This window comes from Lactuca serriola, chromosome 9, assembly GCF_051521515.1.
Source record: "Lactuca serriola cultivar US96UC23 chromosome 9, Lser_US96UC23_V15, whole genome shotgun sequence".
Lineage (NCBI taxonomy): Eukaryota > Viridiplantae > Streptophyta > Magnoliopsida > Asterales > Asteraceae > Lactuca > Lactuca serriola.
In genome coordinates this window covers 142,291,404-142,309,897 of record NC_136416.1, presented here as the reverse complement: position 1 = coordinate 142,309,897, position 18,494 = coordinate 142,291,404, and positions in this window count along the sequence as shown.

Sequence of the window (18,494 nt, the reverse complement as noted above, 5' to 3'; positions counted from 1 at the left end):
AGAATTATCAAAAAATACCTCTAAAACTAAAATATTTTTCGTATAACTTCGAATCCAAAATTGAAAGAACACAAACAGAAGACCTTTGAAGTTTACTTTTAGAAAACACAAAAATAAATATCTTCTTGGTTGTTTATTTCATCATATACTAAAAATTCATTCTAAGTGAATAATTGTTTAGACATTTATTTGAAACGTAAAGCAATACATAAATATTAAAAACTTGAACTAGTAGTTTAAAAAGAAAGCAACTTATCTAAATAATGTTGGTGGTATAAAAAAAATATGAATATTGCATACATTTATTATTAATAATGTAAGTTTTATAATATAAACTTGCACAACCAAACTCTCTAGCTTTACAAGATAAAAATTATAGTGTTATTGTTTTAAGTAAGCATAAAAGATAACAATGATAAAATTAATAGTAATGTCTTTATCACTAAATTCCATTTTTATCCCGAACGTTAACACATGTCTTAAAAAAGTACAAACTCGGCCTAAACCCTAGCATATTGCATCCGGTTTGGAAGACGTCAGTTGCATAGCAGTTTTGGATTAGAAATCGGATATTCAATCTCTATATTGGCACATACTTCGTAGAACATAGATTCCTTAGTTTTCCTATTAAAAACTAAAAATTATAATCGTTTAATTAATAAATAAAAACATGAACCAGACTCACATATTTTTCAGAATACCAGTTTTACTATTTTTAAACTTAATACAGATTACATTTTACGTTTGGTATAATTAAGAATGTATGCCGATAACAGATTATGTTGGACAAGACATCAATATAATTTGGTCTTTGCGGTAGCATAAACTCTGAGTGTCCTTGTATGAAGAATGAGCAAAAGAAATGTCATTTTATATACCCTTGAAAATTCAATGAAACCACGTCACAAGGAAACCATCATGTGTACAGAAATGAGAAATAATGGTATAGAGGTGGACCTACAAGACAATAAGATAAATGACATATGGGTGATCACGTATAACCCAAAGTTGTTAATGATGTTTAACTTACATCTAAATGTTAAGGTTTGCTTGAGCATAAATGTATAACCTTCAGAAACTAATTTTTGAAAAAAACTATTTGTACCTGGCGTTTGGCGCAGGTAAACAGCTAGTGTATATATACATAGACACACAAACACATTGGAATTACTTTATATATAAGTTATCGCCATCCTCACTGTAACCTTAACGACCCAACATGGTTCCCTAAATTCCCTCATACACATAAGCTTTCCCTTTATCTCACCAAAAACCGTTGGGCTCCACTTCCATTGGCCACCATGCTCATAAAGTTAAACAACGCCCACTTTGAGTCTATGACTCGCACCACCACCATGCACAAAACTTAAATTTAGTGCACCATCCATTCCCCAGCAACCTGCACCGGTAGAAATGTAACATGTTGAAAAATCGCAAATCCAGAGCACAAAACCAGAAACCTTATTGCCATCTCCACACATCTACCACTCTTCCACTCGGTCTCTATCTAAAAACAACCACACCACCATCGAGTCTCCTCTAGAAACCTTAAAAACATCATTTACTATAAATATATTATTCATAAAGCTTCACTTGATATCTCTTTACCTGAAATCAAAATAAGGTAACAAGACGTTGTTTAACCTTTAGGGATTTGGTGTAGTTTCCATTTACCCTACTTCTACAAAATAGGAAGGCGGAATGATTGGGATTATGGCTTCAATGTATAATCACTTGGTCTGATATGATGCCACCTATTAATGATTAATCTTTGGAATCCCACGTCGGGTATGTATATGTTCTCAATTCAATTTCCAAGATCTCAATTTCGATAATCTCTACCCATTTCTGTTTATCTTGGCCATGTCCCTGCTATGATTTAATTATGAAATCCCTAATATTTCCAATCTCGGCCCACTTCCTAAATATATCGCTATCTCACCTTCTCTTTTTATCTAATTCGATTTCTCTACATTGGTGCGTCAAGAACACGATCCATATACAATTCCATAAATTATTCATAGGGTATGCCTCTTTCATATGCAAATCATTTTAATTTTAATTTATGATTTACCATTTCTTTTGGGCAAGGGTGAAGCTTGTAGTATCAACATGCTCCAAGAAGCTTGATCTTGATCTTGGAATTTGAGAATTACCAAAGGTAACCAGTAGCTTCTTATGTTATATTAGCAAATGACAGAATGCAACATGCAGGTAGTGTGTATATTAGACATACAATGCTGCAATATCTTAAATTTGAGATGCAATATTAACATTAATAACTCATTTCCATCCTTTTAAATTTAGATGTTCACCACTTTATGTTTCATGCATGATCCAAGAAAGCACTCCTCAGTGTTCTTCATTCCTTATATATGGAACCTAGTTAGGAATCCTTTGAATCACAATGTACTTTCATTAACTGTATTTTATTTATATTAATACTACATGTAATAATCATTTGATCTTGCTAGGTAAGGAAGACAGAACAATGGACCATTTCAGATTCAGGTTTATTCTCGGACACTCTCATTTATGCAATTCTATGGGGATGGATCCTCCATCGCTGGGAAAGTTGGAAGGAAAAATTGAGTTTTCCTTAACAATGTAGATAGTAGGTCCATCCTTATATACGGTATATGCTTGATAAACCTATGCAAAACCAAGGGAAGAATGCAATTTCCATGGAGGTTAAACTGGATGGGGATATTGTCATTTATGATAGTATTGTTGATAATTATATGTAACAGTAATATTTATGATTTTCTATATATTTTTTAAATTGTTAAAACTTGAAATGTCTAATGACTAATGACAAGAATTTCAAATTTTTTAAGTATATTGGCCACAGTCAACAAATATAGAGGTCATTTTTTTCTTTTTGGGTAAATCCTCTTAAATTTATTTTGGTCAAATTATTAACTTATTCTTTTCTATGTTTTATCGCTTGTAAATATTGCGTTCAAGATTCATCTACTACGTGTTTGTTGAAATTTCATTAAAGAAGACATTTTTAAAAGAATTGATTTTTGGCAGGTGGGTTGAAATTGTAACAATATTTTTTTATGATTCTTTCTTGATGTGCAATTCAATTGCAGTACCCTAGATAAGACTATCTTCACTATTGTTGTCATGTCAACATCTAACATTTCACAACCATGAGATATGGTTTGCTTTATATATGGAAAACTTAGATATTAAGCCCCTGATGTTTTTTTCTTAGTGATATGATCTATCCATAAATCAAACCTAACAAGAATGTACATATTTCTTATTATGTTCATTTTCATATTGTAATGCTAATTTTTGGGTTAATTGACAACCGGTTACCTAATTTATTATACTTTTTGTAACAAATTAACCTTTATACAAGTATCCAAATGCTCCAAGTATTTAGATTGGTTGGGTAGCATGTATGCTTAGTCCACATAAAGTACTTAAATTGGTTGTGTAACAATTATATAAAATACCTCTAAACTAAAATATTTTTCGTATAACTTTGAATCCAAAATTGTAAGAACACAAACGAAGGGCCTATGATGTTTATGTTTTGCAAACACAAAAAGAAAGATCTTCATGGTTTTTTCTTTCATTATATACTAAAAATTCTTTCTATGTGATTAATTGTTTAGACACTTATATGAAACATCAAACGATACATAAATACTAAAAAGTTGAACTAGTAGTTGAAAAAGAAAGCAACTTATCAAAATAGTTTTGGTGGTATAAAAAAACTATGAATACCACATGCATTTATTTTTAATAATTTAAGTTTTATAATATAAACTTGCCCAACAAAACCCTCTAGCTTCTCAAGATAAAAATAATAGTCTTTATCTTTTAAGTAAGCAAAAAAGATAACAATGATAAAATTAGTAGTAATGTCTTTATCACTAAATGCCATTTTTATCCCGATAGTTAACGCATGTCTTACAAAAATACAAACTCGACCTAAAACCAATCATATGACATCACGTTTGGAAGACGTCGGTTGTATAGCAGTTTTGGATTAAAAATCGGATATTCAATCTCAATATTGGCACCAATTTCGTAGAACATAAATTTCTTAATTTTTCTATTATAAATAAAAAATATAATCATTTTAATTAATAAATAAAAACATAAGCCGGACTCACATATTTTTTAGAACACCGTTTTTGCAATTTTTAAACTTTATTGAAATTACATGTTACGTTCGGTATAATTAAGAATGTATGTTGATAACACATTTATGTTGGACAAAACATCGATATAATTTGGTGTTTGAGGTAGCTTATACTTTGAGTGTCCTTGTATAAAGAATGAGCAAAAGAAATGTCGTTTTATATACCCTCAACAATTCAATGAAACCACATCACAAGGAAACCATCTTGTGTACAAATATAAGAAATAATGGTATAGAGGCGGATATACAAGACAGTAAGATGAATAACATACGAGTGATCGCGTATAACATAATGTTGTTAACGATGTTTAATTGTCATCTAAATATTGAGGTTTTTTCTCGAGCATAACTGTATAACCTCTAGAAAGTAGTTTCTGAAAAAACTATTCGTACCCGACATTTGGCGTGTGTAAACGGGTAGTGTGTGTGTGTGTGTGTATATATATATATATATATATATATATATATATATATATATATATATATATATATATAATGGAATTACTTTCTATAAAATATAACCTTTTATAGAAAGATGATATGTATATATATATATATATATATATATATATATATATATATATATATATATATATAAATAAATAGCCATGAGTTAAGAGTATGGAACACACTTTTTGTCTTCTTTCAGCTTGTATTTTCAAGGTTTGAGAAGAGACAAAGCATGGTTCTCTTTTGAATTGTTTAATGGTGTATACCATGCTTGTAAGAAGCTTGTTTATGCTTTTACTTTATGTCTCCTTTCACCTTCTGTCTCTATGGGTTAAGGTATAAAAGGAAGGAACATAAGAACTTTGTTACTAGTGATTGCAAGAAAGATTTTCCCTCTTCTTTGGAAGGTAAGACTGTCACACCCCGAAAACCGAAGGCGGAAACATTTACGGGGTTGACTCCACGTTGAGTATCAAATCCAATGTACATAGTAAGTAAAGTAAAACAACCATTACATTACATATTTGAAAGTTTTACATTTGTTTCAAAAGAAAAGTTATACAAGTGATACATAGATTAATGTAACAACCCGAAATTTCGTTTCATTGTTTTACCCCTTTTCGTAACTCATTTCGATAATTCGATCGTCGTTTCCAATTTTGTTTTCGACTCCGTCATTTAATTAAGTCATTAACGTGTATTTTATATTATGACTTAATGGGTGTCCTAATTCCTTTAGAACTCATTCTAACACCTCATATTAGTAATCGGATCATTTCTAGAATTAACCATTTCGAGTTACGGCAACTTGATCGGGTGCGACCAAAAGCCCCGTCTAAAGCCGGTATCGGGTAGAATTTCACCGTGTCCAAATCCCGAACACTATTTAAACGTGTTTAAACATTCATTTGAAGCTTTTGCTTCCTCTCTCTACTCTCTCTCTAACCTCTCTCCTAAATTCTCGAAGGGTCTAATGTTCCACGAGTTAAGTTTTCCGCGCTTCCCAAGGCATACTATGTCCTTCCAGAGTAAAACTTCCAACAAGTGGGTACATTTTCACGTGGTAGAGTAACTAAGGGTCCGATGGTCCTAAAGGAAATTTCTAGATGGGTCTGCAATCCTAGTCGGCGGGACCCAAGAATTGATAGGTTTCTATGGGTCCACAAGTATGACCCAAGTGCTGACTAATTCTTTATTGCCTTAGCTTTTGGTAAGGTCCACAAGTATGACTGATTTGCTTATCTACTTGACCAGGAAAATGGTTTGATCGTAGGGCACCACTACTACCTCGTAGTGATCATATCAAGTCCTGGTTGCTGCCTTGGACACATCGTCCTCACTGAGGTTTTGGCTACGAGGTAATTCCAGGGATTAGGTCGATGCGAAAACTTTTTACATGATTACATGAACGAGGAATAATTGGGAAAACTTTTTAAGCTTCGCTGCACGAAGATCATAAGAGTCGGGTCGGAGGTAGGTTAAGATGAATGGGTGTCTCGAAACCAGGAATAACAGTATGAATGAGGCTCGGTCATTACATACTAAAGATGACATCAAAGCATTTCATGAAAAGTTCGCCATTAGATCAAACAGAAAAGAATAATTGTTCGGGTTGAGGATACAATCTACGGATATGACATTGGCGTTCTCATTCTCACTTGATAACCATCTCGACGGTATACATTTTCGATTACTCACGAACGACAGGGTTTAAAAGATGTTCAAATGGATGGTTAGCGAATTTCTTTCAATACTAGAATCGAAAAAGAATCACAGGCATAAAATTTAACGAGGGGAAATATACCTGTGGCAACGGTGGGATCGGTGGCTGTCTCTTCTTGTCCTATCGCTAGAACTCTTCCGGTGTTGCCAGATGTTACTGCCTTGGGGCAGTTTCGCTTGAAATGTCCACCTTCTCCACAACCATAACAGGCCCGACCAAAGCCCGCTCCGGAAGTTTGACTCGTTGATTGAGTTGGTGTCTTACAGTTTTTTGCCATGTGACCCTTTATGCCACAAATGTTGCAAAATACCTCTATACATGGACCAGAAGGAAGGTGATGATAGTTGCACTTGTCACAACTAGGAAGGGTTCCAGTATACCTACTGGCAGGTTTTCGAGTTGAGGATCCAACAACAGAAACAGTTGCAGGGGAAGTGGCAGCGTGCACTGCCACCGTTTGCTGCCTCTTCGAAGACTCCTGCGATGTCTGACTTTTCTCCTTCTTCCCAATTTTTCTTTTCTCACCACTCCTCTCTGTCGGCTCAGGAGTGGTAGCTATCTCCTCAGGGTCATCACTATGATCTATTAAGATTCGTGCTAAGCGTTTGGCACTATCGTATGTATCTGGCCTCGCAGCTATGACGTTTCCTTTTGTTGGCTGGGTCAGTCCCCAGATGAATTTCTCTATCTTCTTACTCTCCGGGGTAACCATTCCCGTGCAGAGTATTGCTAAGTCATCGAACCTGGAAGTGTAAGCGGCGATATCAGAACCCTTCATCTTCAGGTTCCAGAGTTCGTGTTCTAAATTCTGCATTTTTCCCCGAGGGCAGTACTCAGCCAACAGAAGTTCCTACATCGCTTCCCAACCCATGGCGTTGGCTACAGGTAAGGTTAGGGATTTAACTCGGCCATTCCACCAAGTCAGAGCTTTGTCGATAAAGGTGCAGGCGACAAACTTCACCTTGTCTGAATTTGAACAGGCGCAAATTTCAAAGATGGATTCGATCTTCTCAAACCATCGGGTGAGGGAAATGACACCTCCAGTGCCATCAAAGGACGTGGGTTTTGCGTTCATGAAATCCTTATAGGAACCCTCTTTTCGGTGTCCCTGACTACTTTCTTGGTTTTGGGTTTGGGTACCACCTCCCGAACTACCGGAACCACCAGAGTTCCGTTGAGACATGGCAGCTGCCACTGCGGCTGTAACAGCTGCCTGGAATACTACAGGGTCGATTTGAGGAGGAGGTGGTGGAGGAGGGTTGTTGGTCTTGGAGTTGGGCCTCTTTCTTGGAGGCATCTTGATCTAATAAGATCAAGAAAGAGAGGATGATAAGTCCTCTGAATTAAATCAAGAGATATGACGGTTATATGTTGAATAAGCGATAAAGCAGGAAAAAGTTATCTAAGCGGGAAAAATTATCGCTAAGGGAATGATCAAAGAGCAATGCATGAAAGAGGATTTTTACAAAGGATTGGCTCAAGAAATACTCCCGTAGTATTTCATGATTCGTTACGACACTGGCTCGATGTTTGTGGTATTAGGGTAAGTTTTAGGCATGCCGCATACCACAGTCACTCCCAAACACATGTTGGCCGTGTCTCGAATGAATATAGTTGGCCAGGCTATATTGATCCTAGACACGAGTACATAACTGCCCAGGTTTAATCGCAGCGTATGACACCCATTTACTTATGTTCTGTTCTACTTGTAGTTACGGATCTCGACGGTTCGGTATACTTATATATTTTCGAAAATACTTATATTTTGAAGGATACTTTTAGTTCAGAGCACTTAGGCCCTTTAATGTTTATAGTTTTATACCATGTAAGGTTTGGTATACTTCATTCACAATAAACAAGGGCTCTGATACCAATCTGTCACACCCCGAAAACCGAAGGCGGAAACATTTCCGGGGTTGACTCCACGTTGAGTATCAAATCCAATGTACATAGTAAGTAAAGTAAAACAACCATTACATTACATATATGAAAGTTTTACATTTGTTTCAAAAGCAAAGTTATACAAGTGATCAATAGATTATATGAACAACACGAAATGAGTCTTCTACGAACTCCGTCTTCGTACAAAACGATCTTCGAGTACCTGTCTAACACTGACCTGAGAATACAAGCGATTTGAAAATCAGCATAAAGCTGGTGAGTTCATAAGCGGTTAGTTTTTCTGAAAATGTACGAGTTCCTTTGGTTTCCTGAAAAAGTAGTTATCCAAGAAAATCCTATATTTTCTTAAAAGTTGGTTACCAAATCCAAAATGTAATGTAAAAGGTGTACAATGAAAACATGATTGTTCTTGTCAGTTGTAAAGTTTAGTTATCTAACTTGTTACACTTTTCTGGTTACGTACCACTGTTACCCAGGAAAATCCTATATTTTCCTACATGTGTGTGTGTGATGAACTGTTACCAATTCTGATTATGTTCAATGTTATCCCTAGGAAAATCCCATATTTTCCTGAATGTGTGTGTGTACTATTACCAATTCTGTGTGTGAAGTCTCTTGAAGGTCCGATTATCCTTAAATGTACATTAGTTTTATTACGAACATAAAACTAATAATTAAGTGTAAAATGATAATAATCTTGATTGCGAGTTCCATAACCATACTTCAGACCAGATATGACTCGAGTCGTGACCAGTATCCTTTTTATGACTTTCGTCACCCTTGAACCTTTCGGTTCGGCTGTAGCTAGCAGCCAGGTGCGGGATTGTCAGTCCCGTATAGATCTATACACTCAAGAGATTCTGGTTACATGTGCGATCCTCCACTCGCGTATCTCTATGGAGTGTTCACCGAGGACGTGTCTCCAATCTTTAAGATTACTCTTTACTCTCATCTCTAGGGAAGTAGTATCTATGACTAACTAAGTTCTAATGGTGTCTGTCCTTTACACTTGAGCCTAGGTGTTTTATTAAGGACATTACAAATGTTGCATGATCTCTATCAATATAAGTGTGAACAATCAATTGTGAAACATAATAGTATATAATAAGAATTGAAATCGTTTAAACAAACAACTCTGCAAGTTAAAACAGTTTGTTAGCAGGTTTTCAATTCTTAAAAGTGTGCGAATTATGAAACCGTTTAAGTAAAATAATGAATTTAAGTACAAGATATTCTTGTACTTTTTCTTGTATTCCCCCCCTGAAAACATTTAAAAACCATTGAAAAAGGGTAGGGGTATGAACTCACCGGTTGAGAAACACGTCGGTTTGGATCCTAAACGTCAGTTGTGGGTTCGCGAACGCACAAGATTCCTATGGATTATGAAATGATACACATTTTATCTAATTAGGACTTAATTAATTTATTTGCTAACGACATACACTTCTAGTTGCGGAAACACCCCATTACAAGTGTTTGGTAGGACTCGGGTGGCGTTTAAGGACTTGTATGACTAGGGAATGGAGTTTACTCTTCAAGAGTAAACTCCTAAAGGAGTTTACTACCCTAAACACCTCATCCTTATGATTTCACGGCTGTGAACTCATGGAGGTTGATTTTGGGTGCAAAATGGCTTCAAAACACTTGGGAAATATTGCTAGACTTGGATTTTAGGCTTTGGAATAGATTGAAACTAACATAAGGACCATTTATTGGAGTTTACGGCAGTAAACATGGAGTTTATGGCCGTAAACTCCCCCCTCACATCCAATCCTTAAAGTTTTGGTCCTTAAACAATCACATGTGATTCCAATGATTTTTCCTAAGCCTTGTATCAATTTTTGGGAGACTTTTGGCATGCTTTTAGGAGTTTACGGCCCATGAACACCCTCATGGCCGTGAACTCTTATGAAAGGGTGATTTGATATGTTTTAGGGTCCAACACTTGTTTGTAAACACTTCTAGAATTTATCCCAAGGCTTTAGGTGTGTTAAAGTGGCATTTTAACACATTTAGAGGAGTTTACTCTCCAAGAACAATGAATTTACAGCCAAAGCATGTTCTTTGGTAGTAAACTCAAGTTTACTCCTCTAATTGATGTTCAACGTGTTACAACGCCAAATCCATAATTCTAAAATTCATATCTAAGCTCCAATGGTATTTTGGAAGGGTTTAAGGGCATAAAAACCCCATTTATATGAGTTTATGGCCCAAGCATGTTCTTGGGCAGTAAACTCATGTTTACTCTTCAAAATCCATGTTAAAGGCATTCTAAGTCCAGTCCATTAAGCCATTAAGCCATATCTAAGCTCCAAAGGTCGATTGGAAGGGTTTTTGGGCTCCAAAACCCATTTTATATGAGTTCACGGCCTAGGACTGTTCCAGGGCTGTAAACTCATGAGTGTGGTCCTATTCCATGATTTGAACTGAAATTTGAAGGCTAGAGGGGTTGCATAACAAGTTAGGTAAGGTACCTTGGTGATTAGAAGCCTTAAATTTGAGATTTGGACCCTTAAACTTGGATTTAGGAGAGAGGTTAGAGAGAGAGTAGAGAGAGGAAGCAAAAGCTTCAAATGAATGTTTAAACACGTTTAAATAGTGTTTGGGATTTGGACACGGTGAAATTCTACCCGATACCGGCTTTAGACGGGGCTTTTGGTCGCACCCGATCAAGTTGCCGTAACTCGATATGGTTAATTCTAGAAATGATCTGATTACTAATATGAGGTGTTAGAATGAGTTCTAAAGGCATTAGGACACCCATTAAGTCATAATATAAAATACACGTTAATGACTTAATTAAATGACAGAGTCGAAAACAAAATTGGAAACGACGATCGAATTATCGAAATGAGTTACAAAAAGGGGTACAAGCAACGAAACGAAATTTCGGGTTGTTACAAAGACCGATAGCATGAAAGCTCTATGTGGCTGCCAAATTTCTAGTTTTACAAGCCTCATTTGTCCTCCATTCTCTTACATTTTTATGTTAGAAAATGTCTCTTTGTTGCTTCACCTTTGAACATATATTTTTTGTATATATTTTAAAGGCGTATGAACAATAAATAACAAGTTAATACTACCATGTTTTTATGGTTCTACTCTTGCTTGGTGGATACTTGTAGAGCGCTCTTAATTTAAAGCTTAATGTCATCTTAATCAACTTCCAACCTCCCATGAGGATCAAAGTCTTCAAAGGTTAAAATGTTTTCTATTCTTTGGTTGTTTTAATCTTCCTAACTCTTGCAAAATATTAATTGGTGGGTATAAAACTAGTTTTATTTTTGTTAAAATCTCAAGTTTTCCATTGAATTGTTTAGGTTGTTCGAAAAAATATTTAAATAAAAACCCAACAATTAGTATCACAACCATTTTTTATAGATTGGTTAGATTTTTTGTTAAGTTTAAGAAATTTGTCACAACTAGCAAATTTAGTGTTGAGATGGTGATTTACGTACAAAATTTTCCTCTATGTAACCTTGCAACATCAAATTAGTGAAATTCAAACTACAATGTTATCTGAATACTTACGAGCGTACATTTAGAATCAAGTTGAAATACCCTCAGGCAAGCCCAAAACTTGATCCAATATCTAAGCCCAATCAAATTTGGGCCATGACCCAATAATTCTCAGCCCAAATACCCTATACTTAAAAACCTTTTCTTTGGCCTTAATTGGACTGAAATCCCATACATTTTGCCAAAGTAATCACAAAAGCCCACACACTCATCAAAACCGCAAACCCTTTATGGAGTTAGGATGTTTTTGGCCACCCTAAAACCGAACCCCCCCTCCGGTTGGGTAGCCACTATGGCCCAAAAACCCTATAGGTTTCGGTTGGAAGTAGACAAAAAAATGGAAATACCAAAAAGGTGGTGACACCTCATCTTTACCCCACAAGTCTCAATGCTATTAACTAGCATACATCCATGCCCATGTACTATTAACCATCAAGTATCTAAGCTAACTTCCCATCAAGCAACAAGAAGTCAACCCATTCCCCCCATTTAATGGAGATATCGGCCGATACCACAGCCACACACAAACAAAAAAATAATTTACAACAATTCTATTATCCAAACACTCTCTTTTTCTCTGAAGATTTCGTGAGTCGCCTTCAAGGGAGGATACGTCTTCAAGAGGTCCTAGGAATTTTGGGTAAGTTCCTAGTAAAACTCCAGTGCTTATATACATGTTAGTGCTAAGATCATTCCATTTACACACCCATTTTCGTGTATGATCCTTAGAACACTTGATATTTTGAGAACTCTTCAAGTTGTGCAAGGCTAGGTTGAGAAATCTCTTCACTATCCTTCCTACAACTCACGAAAAAATCCAAGGTGAGCTTCATACCCCTATTTTTTTGTGTTTTTCTTACTTTTCGAGGGGAGAATACAAGTCGAGTCTTGTTTACCCTTTGGATAATTGCATGTGTCATAGTTATGGGTTGAAAATGGAACAAGTTCTTGAATAAAAAGGTTCTTAACATGTGTTAAAAAATGTGAAGTAAATGTTGATAATATCATTGTGATATCAAAGTTTTGTGGTCATGATTCTAAACTAAAAAATGGCGAAAATATGAGTGTTATGCTCAAACATGTTTAACTCTTGGACATAAGCATTTTCAAGTCTTATACTTTACACATATATTTGAATGTAGTAAATGTCAAGGTTATTATAGCTGTTTTTTATAAAAATCATGACTGAGTAGAGTCAAAACAAAATAGAATATTTTGTGTTACAAAATTTTCAAAACCGGTTATCGTGTGTTAAAAACTACAAAGCTTGATATTTTGCTAAAAATAATTTTTTTAGTAAAATAGTCGTAACTATGTTGTCACTATTTTGATGGCTTAAAACCTAAGATATTATCCTATTTTCATAACATATGTTACAATTAGACATGTTCACTAATGATTATTTGTAAAATGTATTATAAAGAATTTAACCAAAATGGTATACAAAACAGAATTTATGACAGAAAAATTCGTGTGTCACAATCTGCCTATCATAAAGCTTTTAAAGCAAGAGTAATAACTTGTATGTCATAAAATCTGTAAAACGCGTGTCATAAAACTTCTGTCACGAATTCACACTAGTAATACCATTTTCATTATTTAACAATGGGAGTCAAAGTTTGCATAAATCCGTTAAGGCTCTAGTGAGACACTATCTTCACCATACCTACCAAGTGTACATTCTAAGTCCTGCATTATAACCTGAGTCTCCTGGAGGGAGAGCAAGATAGTTGTGTATAGATCTATCCGGGGATTGACACCCCCATACATGAGTTGTTCGCTACATCTAGACGGGTCAGTCTAAAGTGACAAACATCTTACCTATTCTGACTCCTGAAGAACATTGTACAGGCATAACAGTCACATAAAGCATGGTTATAATAACTCACTTAGGGATTAACAATACTATCTTGATTTATGGGAAGCATATACTTCACCGGTTTATAAAATATAGAACTGCATTTTTACTCGTAGTACACTATTGTTTCCACTACTGGTCTAGCATTTAAGACGAAAATTTTCATACAATAGAAAATATTGGATTTTCTAATGATGATTCGTAAACTCTTTTAAGATCGAGTATATTCTTAACAAGCAATTCAAGAAAGCAAATAAAAATGTGAACACACAATGAACTAAACAAGTGTTGAATGATTAATATCCAACACCTCAGAGGAGCTCGATAAAGAACTACTATTGTAGAGGTGTGCTAGGGTTACAGTACAATCAAGGAAAATAATAAATGAAAAGTGTACGGAAAACGATCCATGCATGCACCATTTATACCAAACCCTAATAAACAAAACACGACTGGACATGCCTAGACCGTGACTATGATGGACCGAACTAAATGCCCAATGACGCAACATCTTATCTTCTTAACAATCTTGAACATGTTCAGTATTATAGCAAGAAGTGTATGACGAAAGTCAATATACCACCAAAGCATGTCCGTGAAGATCTTCTTATCAGCATTACTGTTTTGTTTGCACCTGTGTATGATATCAAGAGTATGCTCCAAATATGTTGTGGAGAACATGTGTTTGTCATCCAAGGCGAACATGCATTTTTGATCTTCGGCTCAAGTAAACATAACCGTGTGATATTTTGGGTTTATCATGCCCATTCGCGTAAATCCGTTAAGGCTCTAGTGAGACACTATCTCACCGTACCTACCTAGTGTACATTCTTTGACCTGCATTATAACCAGAGTCTCCTGGAGGGAGAGCCAGATAGTTGTGTATAAATCTATATGGGGATTGACACCCCCACACCTGAGCTGTTCGCTATAGCAAGACAGACCAGTCTAGGCTGACAAACATCTTACGTATTCTGACGGCTGGAGAATGTCGTACATGCATAACAGTCACATCAAGCATGGTTATAATAACTCACTTAGGATTAAAAATACTATCTTGTTTTACGGGAAGCATATACTTCACCGATTTTATAAAATATAAAACTGCATCTTTACTCTCGGTACACTATTGTTTCTACTACTGGTCTAGGGTTTAAGACCACAATTTTCATACAACAGAAAATATTGGATTTTCTAGGAACATACTCTTTACAATTACAAACCAACGAAAACAAAGGAAATGCATGCATATATTCACAATTTTGGAATGAGACTTACAAATCATTTTCATAGAAAATATCGGATTTTCTGGAGTCATACAAACTATTACGAACAAGGATTTTACAAATCTTTTCATGCAAATATGCATATGAACTCACCAACATTCAAGGTTGACGATTTTCAAAATGACTTGTATTCTCAGGGAACCAGTAAGCAGGTACCTTAGAATCGTACTTGTTGTATTTTGGAATTTCATACTTTATGTCACTTTTGTGTAATTGATGAACAAATACAATATGTAAACAATGTATGTTGGAATCTCTTAATGTATGTTGTTTGGTTGCTATGTTTCATGCATATTCAATTGTTATGATACTATACAATAACGTCATCCGCCCCCGGACGTTTTTGCCGTCCTGGTTCGACGATGTGATAGATTGGTATCAGAGCATTGTTTATAGTGAACTACTATATATAACCATACAAAATATACAAATATAAATACAATGGGACTAAAACACTCTGACTAAAAGTATACTTTTAAAATATAAGTATTTTATAAAAGTGTACATACATACATGCATATTAGAAAATAATTAGAAGAGTTAGACATCGCGACTAAACATTGACAATTATGTAGCCATATCTAGGGTAAATATAGTATGATCAACTCTATTTATTCGAGATATGACCAACATGTGTCTAGGAGTGGTGAAGGTATCAATAAATCTAAAACTCATCAACTGTAAATCAAAAGGGTCTAAGAACAAAACATAAAGACATAAAATACTATAGGAGTATTTAACATTTTATGAATTATCATATGTCCTCTTGTGCTTATATATTCTCATACAGACGCCATGGCAGGCTTTCATCACCCAGTAGATCCTTACATCCCCAACAAGGGGAATGCGGGGTGGATAGTCGGGGATCCTGAGGAGGACCCCGAGGAGATTTCAGAGGACGAATTAGAGGAGGAAGTCGAGGAGAAGGTAGATGAGGAGGAGCTTGAGGAGGATGATTCGGACATGGAGTCCAAAGTCATCGACCCTCCCTACGTGGCGAGGGCACCAACGCATCGATAGGGCTACAATGGCCCTACGCCCCCTGGGCATATGATCTTGAGAGATGGAGTCTGCACCAAGGGCAACGTCTACCTTTCGCGATGGAGCGAGGGTTTTATGATCTTTACCATGGAGGGGCCGTGGACCGAGCCCTTCCCGTTATGGTTTGGAGGATTATAGACATTAGAGACCAAACTTGGACGAAAATTCATCGAGTCATGCTGATGAGGGCTGCAATGGAGATCATAGCCGCACGAACACGAGATCTCCAGATCGATTACCACCCTATGGATCGGCTCATCAAGGACCTCACTACCGCACGAGCGGAAGTGAGGGAATATCAGGAGAGGCATGATGCCTTGGAGGAGAGGGTGCGGGTACCCGAGCACCATTTGGCTGACTTGCATGGCGCCTCTACATCATTCTAGCACTGCAGGGGACGATTCGACGTAAGTAGGATCTATCCTACTCACCAGTGGATAGACTAGATGTTTGGGTATGCGTTAGGGCTACCTCCTTTCTTTTATTTTGTAAGTAGGATCGACCCTACGTCTAAGTGATTACACTATTCAGAGGTTCCTTATGCTGCCAGATCATTATCATGATGTATTGTAGACCTTATAAAGGTCAAATTATCCAAAAAGATATGTACCAGAACTATATTATTAATGAAAAAATCATGTGTTTTATTTATAAGTGTTATTATCTGCTATGTCTTATCTATTCATTTTATTTGGTAAAAACAAGATTTCAATTATACATACAAAATAACGCTCAATAAAACACTAGACTTGACATATCTGAATGCGATGTTCCATTATCCACCTTATAACCCCTATCAAAAGCTTATCAAATTCCACTTGTGGCAGTAGAATGTCTCCCCGAAGATACAACCGACGAAAGAACAACGAGACAGCACCACCACTATCGCCGCCTCCACTACGGATGGATTCGGCCACATTCCACGGAGAGGTTTCACCTGCAGTCACTACGGCACTGGCACATATTAACAATAATGGCACAAATGGAGGCGGAAGCAGGAATGGTACAAGTAGCTCCAATCAAGGAGACAACTGAGGTCAACCATAACAATGCACATACAAAGATTTTGCCAACTGCAAGTCTAAGCCTTTCAACGAAAGCGTAGGCGTTATCGTCGTAACGTGGTGGTTTGAGAAAATTGAATCGGTGTTTGAAATATGTGCTTGCCTCGAAGAGAGTAAGGTAAATTTTGTAGCTTGCACCTTGGCGGATAGGGCCCTTACATGGTGGAACGGCTATGTCAAGGCCCTAACACTCCCAGTGGCATATCCAATGAGTTGGGAGGACCTCAAGATTCTGATGCTCGATGAGTACTGCCCCCAGGGTGAACTCCAGAAGTTAGAGCAAGAACTTTGGAATCTTACTATGGAAGGTTCCGACATCGAAACATACACAACTAGATTTATCAACCTGGCGATCTTGTGCCCCGGAATGATCACATCGGAAGACAAAAAGACAGAATGATTCATTTGGGGACTATCTACGTTGATCCAAGGTAATGTGATTGCTTCAAACTCTACAACGTTCGAGAGCACCAAGCACCTTGCCCCAAAACTTATTGACCATCGGGCATAGAAGGGCCTGATGACTCCTGCAATGGAACAGAAGAAGGGAAATGAGAATAAGAGGAAGTTTGGGAACAAGAAGAAAGGACAACCAACTTAGGAACCCTCCAAAAAGCAACAAATAGTGGCGGTTCACGCCACTACAACTCCTGCCGCATCAGCTCCCACAAAGAATTATGTCGTTAATCTGCCAAAGTGCGAAAATGTCCATTCCACCACCACGGAGCCTGCAGGGAAATGCAATGCACGACATGCAACAAGAAAGGGCACACTGCCCGATACTGCAAGTGATTGGCACAACAGAACAACCAACCCAACAATGTTGGGGCAAGTCAAGCGTGTTATGGGTGTGGAGAGACTGGCCACTTCAAAAGAAACAACCGCAAGGCCAACAATCGAAATGCAGGGGGAACAAGCAGAGTCCTAGAGACAGGACATGAGGAGGCTGTAAGGGATCCAACGGTAGTCACTCGTACGTTCCTCCTCAACAACACCTATGCATGCGTTTTATTTGATAGCGGGGCAGAAAGAAGTTTCGTGAGCCATAAATTTAAACACTTACTCAGTCAAAATCTCCAAAAATTGAATGAAACATTCATGGTGGAAATGGCTAATGCAAAAATAGAAACAACCAATGACGTATTCATAGGGTGCACATTAACATTAAATCACTCATTTCAAATCAACTTAATGTCGGTTACTATTAGAAGCTTTCATGTGATCATCAGTATGGATTGGTGAAGCCCCCACCATGCCGATATTATATCTTACGAAAAGGCCGTTCACCTTCACCTACCCAACGACAAAACCCTGATTATCTACGGTGATAAACCCGATGCAAACCTTCGTCTCATCTCGATCATCAAGGCACAAAAGTGCTTGGACCATGCCTTTCTAGCCCACTTGGTGGATAAAAAGAAGGAAGAGAAGAGCATCAAAGACATCCCAGAGGTGTGCGATTTTCCCAAAGTGTTTCCTGAACACG